Genomic DNA, 12,137 nt, shown 5'->3' on the forward strand with positions numbered 1-12,137 from the left:
GGGTCTGAGCCCGGGGTTACACGCCAGTGGGGATAGACAGCAGAAAGACAGACAGGGAGTGTACGAAGATCTGTCATGCGGTGCATTTAGGATCTGTCCGGGGGAGATACGGGAAGTCGTAGGAGTGTTTGAGCTCCCCAGACGGAGATGAGCTTTTAAGGGCCAAACTTAAGAAGATGTTGAGAATTAGAGTGCAAGGAAAGGAAAAGCCAGGGAAGGGAACCAAGACAGCGTGTGGAGTTGTAAGATGTCACATCAGTTAGCGTGTGGTGTGAAAAAGAAGAGCATTGTGACCAGGAGAAGAAAGGTGGTCGCTGAGCAGCACCCTGGGATACGGACGAGGTATCTACCTCTTGTCTCCCTCGGCAGGAGATTGTAAGCCCCCTTTATAATGTTTACATTTCTTGCAAGAAATAACCTGTCCCTAATGATTTTGAACCACTTGCTATTAGATGGCTTTATCTGGGTTTTTTGCTATTCATTGACCTTTGCAAAATAACGATGAGAAAATATCTTGGGATTTTAGGTGATAAAGTCTAATGTTCCAAATGTTTTGCCTTTTGCTTTTTCTGTATTGCTCTTTGATATTTTTATTGCTGTAGTCATTCTGGATCTCATGTGCCCTGGCAGGACACCTGAGACATTAAGGGGGGGGTGCTGGAGGGAGGCCTGATTGGGACATGGGCCAATGGCTGCTTGGCGTACTAGCAGGGACTTGCCCATCCACGGGCCTTCCCAGAAACAAAAGAAGTTGCTGTATTCCCCCAGGAAATGTACACAGATAGCCTGCCTAGGAGATGGCCTGGGTCCCTGCGCCAGAGTTCGAATGTGCCCAGGCCGTCAGAGTTACCATCTGCTCCTCCCCCAAACCCTGCCCCACTTTTCTCTTTACCAGCTACCCTTATGCACTCATTCCCTGTCCTGTTTCCAGAAACTCCCAGTTGGTATGTATGGACCTCTACTTGTCTTCAAGTTTCTCTGTCCTAAATACGCTTGATGTGTCTTCTAAGTCTCTTACTCTATAGTTTCTCTTTCATTCTTTCTCTCCTTCTCACTGTGTTTTTCTCTTTTTCTTTTTTCTTATTTTTTTGAGGAAATGGAATCCTTTGGCTGGGTAGGCATAGAGATCTGGGCAGGTTCCTCGAGTGGCACCGACCCCCAAGAGCAGTGTGATATCTGGAATCTGGAATCTCATATGGGACTTACCGCTTAGGGGTAGGGCTTTGGCTTTTGTAAGTAGTGTCTGGCAAATCTCAATTCATTAAGGCGTATTTAACGTGTATCCTTTCATCGTAGGTCAGAAATCACACCAAATGTAAAACACCTCCTTCCAACACTGTTTCTCTCAGCAGAGAAATGGATAGGCTAGAAATAGTGTGGCTGGTACACAAAGTTGCTGAAGAACTCTGTTTTTTTTTTTTATCTTGTTTTCTTTTATTCAGCTCTGTTTGTTTACAAGCTGGTAGACTCCTTTGATTATTTATAGTTACTGTTCTTCCTGGGAGAACAAAATGAAGATGAAACTCACTCTTAGGGATACAGTATTCACACCCATGCACACCCATGCAGGCTCACACACCCACAGTCCCCTGCTGAGTCGTAAACCTTTTCTGCCATAGAAGATAAAACTACTGTTCTCAGAAGTTGTTCCAAATTAACAAAATTCTAGGGGAATTCTTGGACAGGACAAAGTATTAAAGAAAGGGAAGAAGGACAGAGTAAATGGCTGGAAAGGAAAAGAAAGATGGGGGGAAAAAAGGATGTTGAAAAGGATGCAAGTCTCCTACCGACAATTCTAGATAATGTTAAGAAGACTGGGAGAAAATTCCAACCCAAGCACAGGACGTTTTTGAGGATTGGAAAAGCAGGTATTGATAGACAAGGTGCTCACGTTCCTGTGAAGGCTGGTTCTGACTTAAATCTTTCTCCTGGTGGATGAGGAGGCCGTGGCTCGTGATCAATAAGCTGCACGGCTCCTAGAGTCCCAGCTGCCTCAGAGGGCCGCCGTGGACACGACTGGAAACATTGGTTATGACACCCAGGCTTGGGCTGAAATGTCACATTTGAGAGAAACATGCTTAGACTCACATATAGCCAGACATCTTTATGGCTGACTTTATGGAGCCAATAAAGCTCTGGGAAAAAGAGCCTGCTACCTTACTCACAAGATTCCTAGCAGCCTAACCAGCCCTGTAAACTGAATATGAGTGACCTGATGGGAAATCGCTGCAATAGCTCACACACAGTCTACCTGCCTGTTGCTCTCTGGGCCACTCAGAAGGATTACCAGATTTGTTTAAATTACAAACCAGGGAGTCCCTGGCTGGCTCACTTGGTGGGGCATGCGGCTCTTGATCTTAGGGTTCGAGCTCCACAATGGGCGTAGAGTCAACCTAAAAAAAATAAATAAATAAATTATAAGCCAGGAAAAAAACCAAAACAAACTCTTTGATCCTTTGAAGTCAAAGTCAAGTCATACTAAGCCAAAAATGAAATACTGCAGAAGGCCGTGGATCGTCTTGAAATGTATCTGGTGTTAGGTACGTTAAAATCTGAGCATCTGTACATTTAAATATTTATAATATACATAAGTGATGTTTATAACATATGCTTAAGGATAATTTGCATGTATAGGAGACGCAGCAGCATGAAAGATTACACCAAACCTAAAATAAAACAAACACTACTTAACAAATAGCCAGTTAAGGTGGTGTTCAAAACCCTACTATTAAGGGATAGGGTAATGAGTATATTGAGTAATATGAGTAATATTATTCATCTCTTATTTACCATATAAGATCATCAAAAACACGGAGTTATAGAGCTTGCTTCTGATTTCTCAGACTTCTCCGTGTAAATCTAAATCCTCAAACTGGCTTCCATTGCATCATAACCTTCCCCACTTGGAGGATTTCAAGGAATCACATGGTATAAATCAGGGCTTCTCAGCTTCATCATGTTGACATTTTGGCCTGGATAATTCTTTGTTGGGGGAAGTGGTTGTGTCACACATTTTAGGATGTTTAGTGGCAGCCCTGGCCTTTTAGCCACTAGATGTCTAGAACCGTTCCCCTCCCAACTTGAGGCAACCAAAAAATGTCTCCACATATTGCCATGGCCCCCTTGGGACAGTAAAATCATCTTTAATGAGGTGGCCACTGGCCTGAATGATCTCAAGAGATCATCCAGGGCTTTTCCCTTTGTGGTAGGTGGAACAATGCCTCCCTGAAGGTACCCACTTCCTATCCTGGGATCCAGTGAGTGTGTTACCTTATGTGGAAAAAAGAGAGACTTTGCAAATTTGATCTCGAAAGGGGGAGATTATGCTGAATTAATTGGGTGGACTTATGTAACCTCTAGCGTTCTTTTAACGGGAAGGGAGCAGGGAGGGTTAGAAAGAGAAGGGGATGTGGCCACAGAAGCGTGGGAAGCAGAGGTTGGAGTGAAGCAGCTGCAAGCCAAGGGATGGGAGCAGCCTTGAGAAGCCGGGAGGGGGAGGCAGTGGGTGGCCCTCATAGCATCCAGGAGGAATGCAGCCCTGCCAACCCCTCTAGAACTGTAAGACAGTGAGCCTTGGCATGTTAAACCATTGGCTTTGGGGCAGTTTGTTAGAGCAGTGAGAGGGAACTAATACACCCTCCATAGTTCCCTATTTTAAGGCTATCTCTGAAGAATTAAAACATGCACACGCATACACACGCAAATAAGTGAGTATATAAGTAAATAAATAAGTGAATGAATAAGTAAATAAATAAATAAGTAAATAAATAAATAAGTAAATAAATGAAGCTGCTACTTTATTACTACATTGAGGTGTGTCATATGGAGGTATCAGGAAGGAACGTTATACAGATTTTTAGAGGATTATAATAATAGAATACAGGAGAAAAATAGTGGAATATAATATAATAAAATAATGATAGTTAATATTGAATATATATGTGTCTAGCACTGTTGTGAGCAGTTTATATGTATTAACACATTTGATTCTCATAATGACCCCGTGAGGTAGGTACTATCCGTTATATCATTTTTTTTTAAGATTTTATTTATTCATTCATGGAAGATAGAGAGAGAGAAGGCAGAGACCCAGGCAGAGGGAGAAGCAGGCTCCATGTAGGGAGCCTGATGTGGGACTCGATCCCAGAACCCTGGGGTCACAACCTGAGCCTAAAGCAGATGCTCGACTACTGAGCCACCCAGTGCCCCTCATTCTATGTTATTTTTACAGATGAACAAACTTGGGCTAGGATTCCAACCCAGGCAGCCTGGTTCTGGAACTTACATTCATGACTTCTCCATGTTGCCTGGGGGAGACTAGGACTCTATGAAATTTTTAATACCCTGTGTCCGTACGGATGAAAGCAGATGGCCTCCCCTCTTGCTAGAACCTAATGCTAGAGGCATTAGATGACTGTCAGAGTTGAAATAATTACATCCACACTGAGACGGAGGAGATGAAATCTCTCATCCATCCAGAAACCGGCTATTTTACTGAGAACATTGAGCATCTTCATCTGTGATTTTAGTACACCAAATACAGCCTGGAATTAAGGGGTCTAGAGAAGCAAATACTAACAGTGTTGGCTTAGATGCCCCAGGGGATAGAGAAGCCAAGTTAAGATACACGAGCAATACAATGCACAAGAGAAAGACCGTCTGTACAGTTGTGCAGGTTGTATACTGCATAATTATGGTAGCCCCGAGAGACTGGTTCGTGGAACCTCTCAGAGCTGTTTATTTCCTTTCCCCTTTAATTCTCTACTCACCAGGTAAACCTTTTTCTTTCTCCTACGAGGCAAACTTTTGGTGGGTATTTAATTATTCATAGAAAAAAGAAAAAGAGACATTCCGTTCACTTGGAAGATCTATTCAGCAGAGTGAGATAACGTATTCATATTCTGAATATGAACCTTCACATTCCTGATCATGTTTGCGAGGGTCAGATTCTGGTAACGCCCTAGGTGAAGTCTCTTGGCACCTGCTGGCCTTTTGCTGGGTGCTCACTATTGTCCGTGGTCTCTCCTTTCTTGCCTGTCACCCGCCCAGATAGTCCCCATGAAGAAAAATGGCACCACTGGCTCAGCACAGGGCAGACTGCAGACCGGCTCTGGGGGGCCACCAGGTGCGCAGCAGCCCTTCAGAGGGGGAGATGGGGCTATTTCATTATGTAATTAAGATTGAAAAAAATCCTTGGGGCAATAAGGACGCAGCAGGTGTCTTAGTGGCAAGTCGGCTGAACCACACCTTTGTTCATGTAAATGTGGCCTGTGACAGTTGGCTTTGGGCAGCTTTCCCAACACCATTCTCCGACAGTTGCCTGGCTATACTTGCTTTAAAAATTCTCCGGTTAAACTTAGCATCTGTCAATCAAATCCTTTCCAAGAAGGGAATCAATTAGGTGATAAATACAAGCATATGTAACATATTTTTCTTACCTGCTGGGTAGAAGTTAAGCAGGAGTGCGCCGTCATTTCTCAAGGCATGGAAAGCATAGGTAAATTGAATGAAATGATCAAAGGGGAAAAAAAAATAGCAAAGCAGGGTAAGCTCATTTGGAATCCTAAAGTCTGTTTTGCAGCTGTGAAAATTACCTAGAAGTGAAGGTGAGTGGGTATAAGTAGTAGCCGAGGCTGGGATGAGGACCCTAGCACCATACTCGGCCACATAGAGTTCTGGTCATCACCAAATCCGTGGGCCAGCAAGGGGCTTTCTGGCAACCCTTTGATAGAATATGAAGATCAAGTTGATAATATTGATTAATTATTTTAAGGGAAATTTAAAAATAGAGAATTAAAAAATCATAAGGGGAAAATTCTCAAACCCTTCAATCCTGAAAGATTTCATTCTCTCCGATCATTTAGAAAAGGAGATACAGTGTAGTGATGGAGTGGGGGAGACTGCTTTTGACCCCACTTTTGACTATCTGAAAACTGGAATATATTCTCTCTACTTCAAACGCCCTCACCTCCTACCTACTAGAGAGGCTGTGATAAAGTAATAACAGTAATAATAGTACTAAGTGTCAGGGAGGGTGTGGGGCCTGGAGCCATCATACACTGTTGGTGTGAATGGAAAATACCTCAGTACATCGCAGGTGACTATTGAAGAATCACTTTGGAAGACATTTGGCCATTTTCATAAAAAGTTAAGCACACTCTCTGTGTACGACCTGAGCAATTCCACACCTAGGAAATACCTAGGTATTTCCCGAAGAGAAATGAAGACACGTGTCCTCGTAAGAACTTTTACGTGATTATTCACTACGGCATTATTCGTAATAGCCCAAACATGGAAAGAACACAAATGTCTATCGACAGATAAATAAACAAAATATGGTATAGCCATAAACGGGAATACCACGCAACAGTAAAAAAGTGGCCACGTGCAACGGTATGCATGACCGCAAAGACATTATGTTAAGGAGAAGAAGTCAGATGCAGGAACCAGCATATTATATACAATTCAGTTTATAGGAAATTTCCAGAGAAGGCAACATTACAGAGGCAGAAGGAAAAATAGCTATTGCCTGGCGCTGGGAGTAGGGCAGGGATTGCAAGTGGATACAAGGGAGCCTTTTGGGTGGTGCAAGTTTTCTCAAGTTGGATTGTGGTGGTGGTTTTGTACAAACATATACATTTATTAAAAAGTCTCGGTTGAATTTTATGGTATGCAAATTGGAATCCTATACAACTGTTGAAAAACAAAGCGGAACAACCCCGCCCCCCGTCCCTTTTTTTTCATCTCCCCAGTGTCCACCTAGAAGTCATTATATTTTGATCTTCTGATTGCTATTAAATGCTGAGTCCCATTTCTGCAATTCGAAATAATTATGTGTCATTTTCAGTCCTGCCCAATCTTCACTGAATAACTCAAGCTTCTCCATTTGAGCAAGTGTCTATTCTTGGATTTTCTGAGGGTGATGTTGATGAAAGTCTTTGGAAACAGAAAATCAAGTAGGAAGTTAAAATTACTTGGGAATCGGACGTTGGAAGCGTTGTTTGCAGGTGCTGGGGTTTCACCACTGTCAGAGGGAGGCAGAGATGCATGTGGTATCGTAGGGCTCGGTGGACCAGCCATTATCGAAAGAAAGTCAGACTGAGGTCTCTCCCGCAGAGCAGTTGGCATGGACAGTCCTGCTTTTGGAAGAGTGTTGGTTTCATGTATGGGTTCTGTGAAATGTTTCCTCTTTCACCTTGACTGCTAGTGAGAGTCAAATTTGTTTTTACCCTGTAATTATAGGACCTCTTTGTATGCCGTTTGGCCCATTAGCATTATTCCTATTGTCCTTTTTCTTTCTTTCTCATTCAATGTATAAGAGTTAATTTATGTGGCCTTATAAGGCCACTTTGAATTCATTTCAATAGGTTAGTAATTGCATGAATAGAATATAGACAAATTCCAGCAGTAGATACGTGTAGAAGAAAGGCTTGTTAAGTAGTAAGCTTTATTTCAAAGAGATACAAGTGTTATGAATAATTAAGGCCCAATCTTTTGAAAGAGTACTGCTTCTTTTTCCACCAAGCCAACATAGCATGGGGGAGCTAGGCTGCAAGGTTTGGCCACATCCTGTGTTGTTAGCGTGTGATCTTAATTAAGTCAGTTTAGCTTCCTGCATTTTATTTTCCTTATCTACAAAATTGGAATTATAGCGTCTCATTTTACAGAGAAACAGCAAAGACTAATGACAGCCCATTTCACATGACACATCCTTCAGGGAGATGCCCCGTAGGTATAATGCACAGATATATTCCATTTAATGTGTTTTCTCCTGCAACTTACAGATGCACTGTTTAAAGCTACTTATTGAGAATCAAAAAGCAGTCAATATATTTTTAGAGATGAAAGTGTGGGTCAGAAGAGAGAAGGAGGGGGAAAGGAGACACGGCAAGAGAGTAGCACATGCTGTGTATCCTCAGGTAAAATTTGTCACCCCTTATTAACATTTTCCTTGACTTCTGTGCTCTATCTTAGCACGGGGGATGACAGGTCAGCCTGTGAAGAAGTTAAAATGAGCACAATCAGAAATGGGCACTTAGACCCATGTTTGCTATAAAGCAAAACCTAGCCGCAGGTACGCTGATTTGAATACATGGTTACGCTATGCTTGCCCTTGCACATCCTCACCCTTAGCCTTTCCCTCACCGCTGTTCGACCCCTAAAAGTAAATAAGCCAGAGACCTGCGGCAATAGGACAATAACTAGACCCTTGCTGCCCAAAGTCTGGTCTAAGACCAACAGCATCAGCATCAGCGTCAGCTGGGAAACTTGAAAATCAAGTGCACATTCTCAGACCCCACCTCAGATCTACTGAATCTGCAGCTGCAATGTTAGTAGAGTCCCCAGGAGAATAGTGTGCACAATAAAGTCTGAGAAGTGCTGAAGAGTAGTGATTCTCAACTGTGGCTGCTTATTAGGATAATTTGGGAAGATTTTTAAAATATACCCATGCCAAACCATCTCTCCTCCCTGACACACAAAAGTTCCTGTTCCTTCAGTGGAGTGGTCTCTGTGAGGTGTCAGGAAGAAAAACATGTTAAGTAAATCAGTTGACGTTAGGTCCATGAGAATGACATGGATGTTTGCATTTTTTTAAAAGAAGGTGTATGTTAACCAACGAATTGCTTTAACAGGTACAATGTAAGGCTGTGCCACCCAGTAAAAACTAAGTAAGAGTGGGTGAGCCACGGGTCTGTTTGTCTGCTCATAATGGAGAAGCTGAACCTGGAATGCCCTCCTGAATTTCCCAGGAATAATGTGGGCATGAATGTTTTCATAGAGACTTCAGGGCCACTTCTTTCCTCATCCAGTCCTTCATTTACTCATTCATCTCTCCATTCATTTATTGATTTTTTTCCCCCAAAACATTGAGTGAGCACCTTCTAACTGTTAGACACTTGTCTAGACACCCAGGTATCCCCTTGTCCTTAGGAAAGTGGTAAGCCAGTCAGCATGAAAGACCAAGAAACAAAGTTACTGTATGGATTGGGTAAGTGCTATGACAGAGACGGACAGAATGTGCCATAGGCTGTCTGAGAAAGGAGCACCTGAGCCAGACCAGTCATGGGAGTGGGCAGGTAGAATGATGGTAATGGGCCAGGAAAGCATTCTCAAGGGGAAACATCACCCACTACATTCTGAAGGGATGGTCAGAGATTGCCAGACCAGTGGAGCAGAGAGTAGCATGTACATGGGCTAGATGGAACATGCCAGTGAGGGCTTGGTGAGCTTAGGACCTGCACGTGGTTCGTGACTGGCCGGAGGATGCACCTGGCTAGTAAGTCATGATACATGGAAAAGCAAATGGGGGCTGGGTCATGTACTATATGGGTTGTAATTTCTCCTGAAGTCTACAGGAAATAAATAGATACATTACAGGGAGAATCTGAAGGATTTGAAGCAGAAGTGTAGCGTTCTCAAGCTTTCCTGCTATCCAGCTCACACCTGGTAAAGTGGAGGCAAAGACTTACCCATACGAGGGAATAATATTTCCATGTCCCAAATGTGTGCGTATGTTGTGGGGGGAGCCTGGCAAGACTGAGGAACTTAGGGAATAGCTGTAGGGCTAAGCCATAGAGGGTGTGCGTGGGGAAGTGAAAGCAAGGTTGGGAAGGGGAAGTGTTGAGCGTTGGCACAGAGATAAGCAGGAGTCAGATCTTGTAGTGCATGTTAAAGTGTTTGGACCTTCTACTTAATAGCACCAAGAAGTTACAGAAAGAAGGGTTTTAAATGAAGCATGACTTGATCAGAACCATTGGGAAGGATCACTGGCTATAACTAAAGAATGACTGTGGGCAGGAAATTAGGCCCCTGCCCACTCATCTGGATGAGAACTAATGGTTGCCTGGGTGTGAATGATCACAAAGTGGAGAGAATGAATAGATTTTCACATGCAATAAAAAAGTCCCCTTTGAGACGGTGTAGATTTTAAGATACTCATGAGTCTCCCATGTGGCAAAATTAGGGTTGGATATAAGGATTCAGGAATCATCATATGGACGATGTGGTTGAGCTTTACCAGGAAGGAGATGAAGATTTCCAAAAGAGATGGAGGAGGAGTCGGAGGAGGAGTCAGAGTCAGGGAGGTAGAAAGGAAAACCAGTGCAGTGTAAAATCACCAAAGGAAAAGGAAGAGAGTATGTTAAAAATTAGATTGCTGGAGTTAAGTGCAGCTGAGTGGTTGATAAGATAAGAAATGAAAGCAGAGAGAAGTTGAAGTTTCAGGTAGAAGGTGGAAAAATTGGTAAGTCTTGTTTCTGAGGACACACAAGAGGATATATCCAGGGGAAAGATGGCAGGACTCCTCTTAGACAGAGGAGGGCCCCTCTTCTTCTCTCACCCGGGGGAAGGAGGCAACAATGGTCTGGATGCAAATACATGTGGAGGCTGGGAAGGACAGGGAGGTGTGCTGCTCATCACCCAGTTACTTCACTTTTCACTGTAAAGTAAAAAGCAAAATCTGCCGTTGGGGCTGAGCTGGTGGAGAAAGCAGGAATGTCGAAGGCTGGAAACGGGCGGTGTGTAGAGGGGAAGAAGGCTCACCGGGGCCATGTGTGTGGCGAGGTTGTGCACAGGGCTCATCGCTCTGCTGAAACTGAAGGCCGTTATTTGAAATGGTGTTAAACCAGGCAGTTATGGGATTTTCCCAGCATCGCCAATAACTTCTTCAGCAGATACTTGTTGAGTGCTACTCTAGTCGCTGAGGATGTAGAAGTGAGTGACACAAAGTCCCTGCTCACAAGATAAAAAATGGAGACGGTCAATTAAAAAGGAGACAGTCAATCAATCAATATATAAAATACATTATTAAGTATCTTAGCCTAGAGTTAGAGGAGAAAGGAGGGCAGCTGGATCGACTCAGCATAGATATATTTGCAGGGGGCAAGGGAATGAAATACTTCGATGAGACGATGGTTTAAATGATGGCACTATCCAGTGTAGGCTGGATAGAGAAAAAAGACAAAGGGAAAATAGCGTAGGCGTGGGGTGAGACTTCTCAGGGAAGTTCAAGGGCAGGGATAGAGGGAATAAAGAAAGGAAAACACTTGTAAGGATCAGAAGGTCAGAGCATAGGTTACTCAAGTTGAAGATTTCAAAGGTAGAACTGTTCTGGGTGATGGTAACATCAGGATGTTACTATAAAATGCATGGACTGATGGAGAGTGGAGCTGAAGGTCATGATAGTTCAGAAGGTTAGGGAATTCTTTTTTTTTTTTTTTTTAAGATTTTAATTTATTTATTCATGAGAGTCAGAGAGGCAGAGAGAGAAGCAGGCTCTCTCTGTGGGGAGCCCGATGCGGGACTCGATCTTGAGATCTTGAGATCATGACCCGAGCCAAAGACAGATGCTCAACCACTGAGCCATCCAGGTGCCCCAGAAGTTAAGAAACCCTGTTTCATCTCACATCCCAGACCCATACCTTTCCTAGTCCAGAGAAAAGTCTGCAGGAGATATCCTTCTGAATACAGGTAAATGTTTGCTGACAAGAGTAAGATTCTAGAGTCTTGGGAGGGGCCGCCTAACCTAGAAACTAGTTCACACCGGCGAGGGCTTCTGGCTCACGTGTTGTCATATGTAATCGTATAATTCAGGTGAGTAAGTAGCAACCAGCAAGAGGAAATGGTCTGGCATGGTGTTGTCCAGCTCCATTTGATAGAATTACTAATGAATTCGTTTTTACTTAGCTTTTCACTCAGAGTGAATCGGTGACTTCTTACCTTAAAACAAAATATTTGTTTAAACATCTCTTAGAGGCGCGATCTTCCTTCAAAATTAAAGAAAAAAAAAAACCCAGAACTGTCACATTTTAAATATCAAAATCTCTTTATAAACTTTTATTTATTTATCTAAAGATGTCATAGGTAAGTAATCCCTACACCTGACTTGGGGATCAAACTTACAACCGTGAGATCAAGAGTCGCCTTCTCTACCGAATGAGCTGGTCAGGCACCCCAAAACACCTTTCTTAAAAACTTCAGTCCAGAGGAATCTAACTGTAGTGGGACCTTAGCTGGGAAGCTAAAAAATAAAAAAAGGGGGGATTCAGTCCGCAGCACAGACCAGATCATTGAGAAGTCAAATCAAAATCAATTAGCAGCCGTGCATCTGTTTCTCTGCGCTTGATGCTTAAAGCAGA

The 12,137-nt window shown here is 43.1% G+C and overlaps 1 protein-coding gene across 6 annotated transcripts in view; it reads left to right on the top strand.

Annotated features, from left to right (window-relative positions):
- MME (membrane metalloendopeptidase) overlaps nucleotides 1-12,137 on the top strand; it is a 96,051-nt gene that overhangs the window by 6,996 nt on the left and 76,918 nt on the right. The window contains exon 1 of one of the 6 annotated variants that reach the window (XM_049099871.1): nucleotides 852-944. The exons of the other annotated variants lie outside the window; for them this stretch is intronic. The gene's annotated coding sequence lies outside the window, so the exon portion shown is untranslated. Of the gene's footprint in view, nucleotides 1-851; nucleotides 945-12,137 lie in introns of those variants that run through there. 6 annotated transcript variants of the gene reach the window in all.

This window comes from Canis lupus, chromosome 23 (genome assembly GCF_003254725.2).
Source record: "Canis lupus dingo isolate Sandy chromosome 23, ASM325472v2, whole genome shotgun sequence".
Classification (NCBI taxonomy): Eukaryota; Metazoa; Chordata; class Mammalia; order Carnivora; family Canidae; genus Canis; species Canis lupus.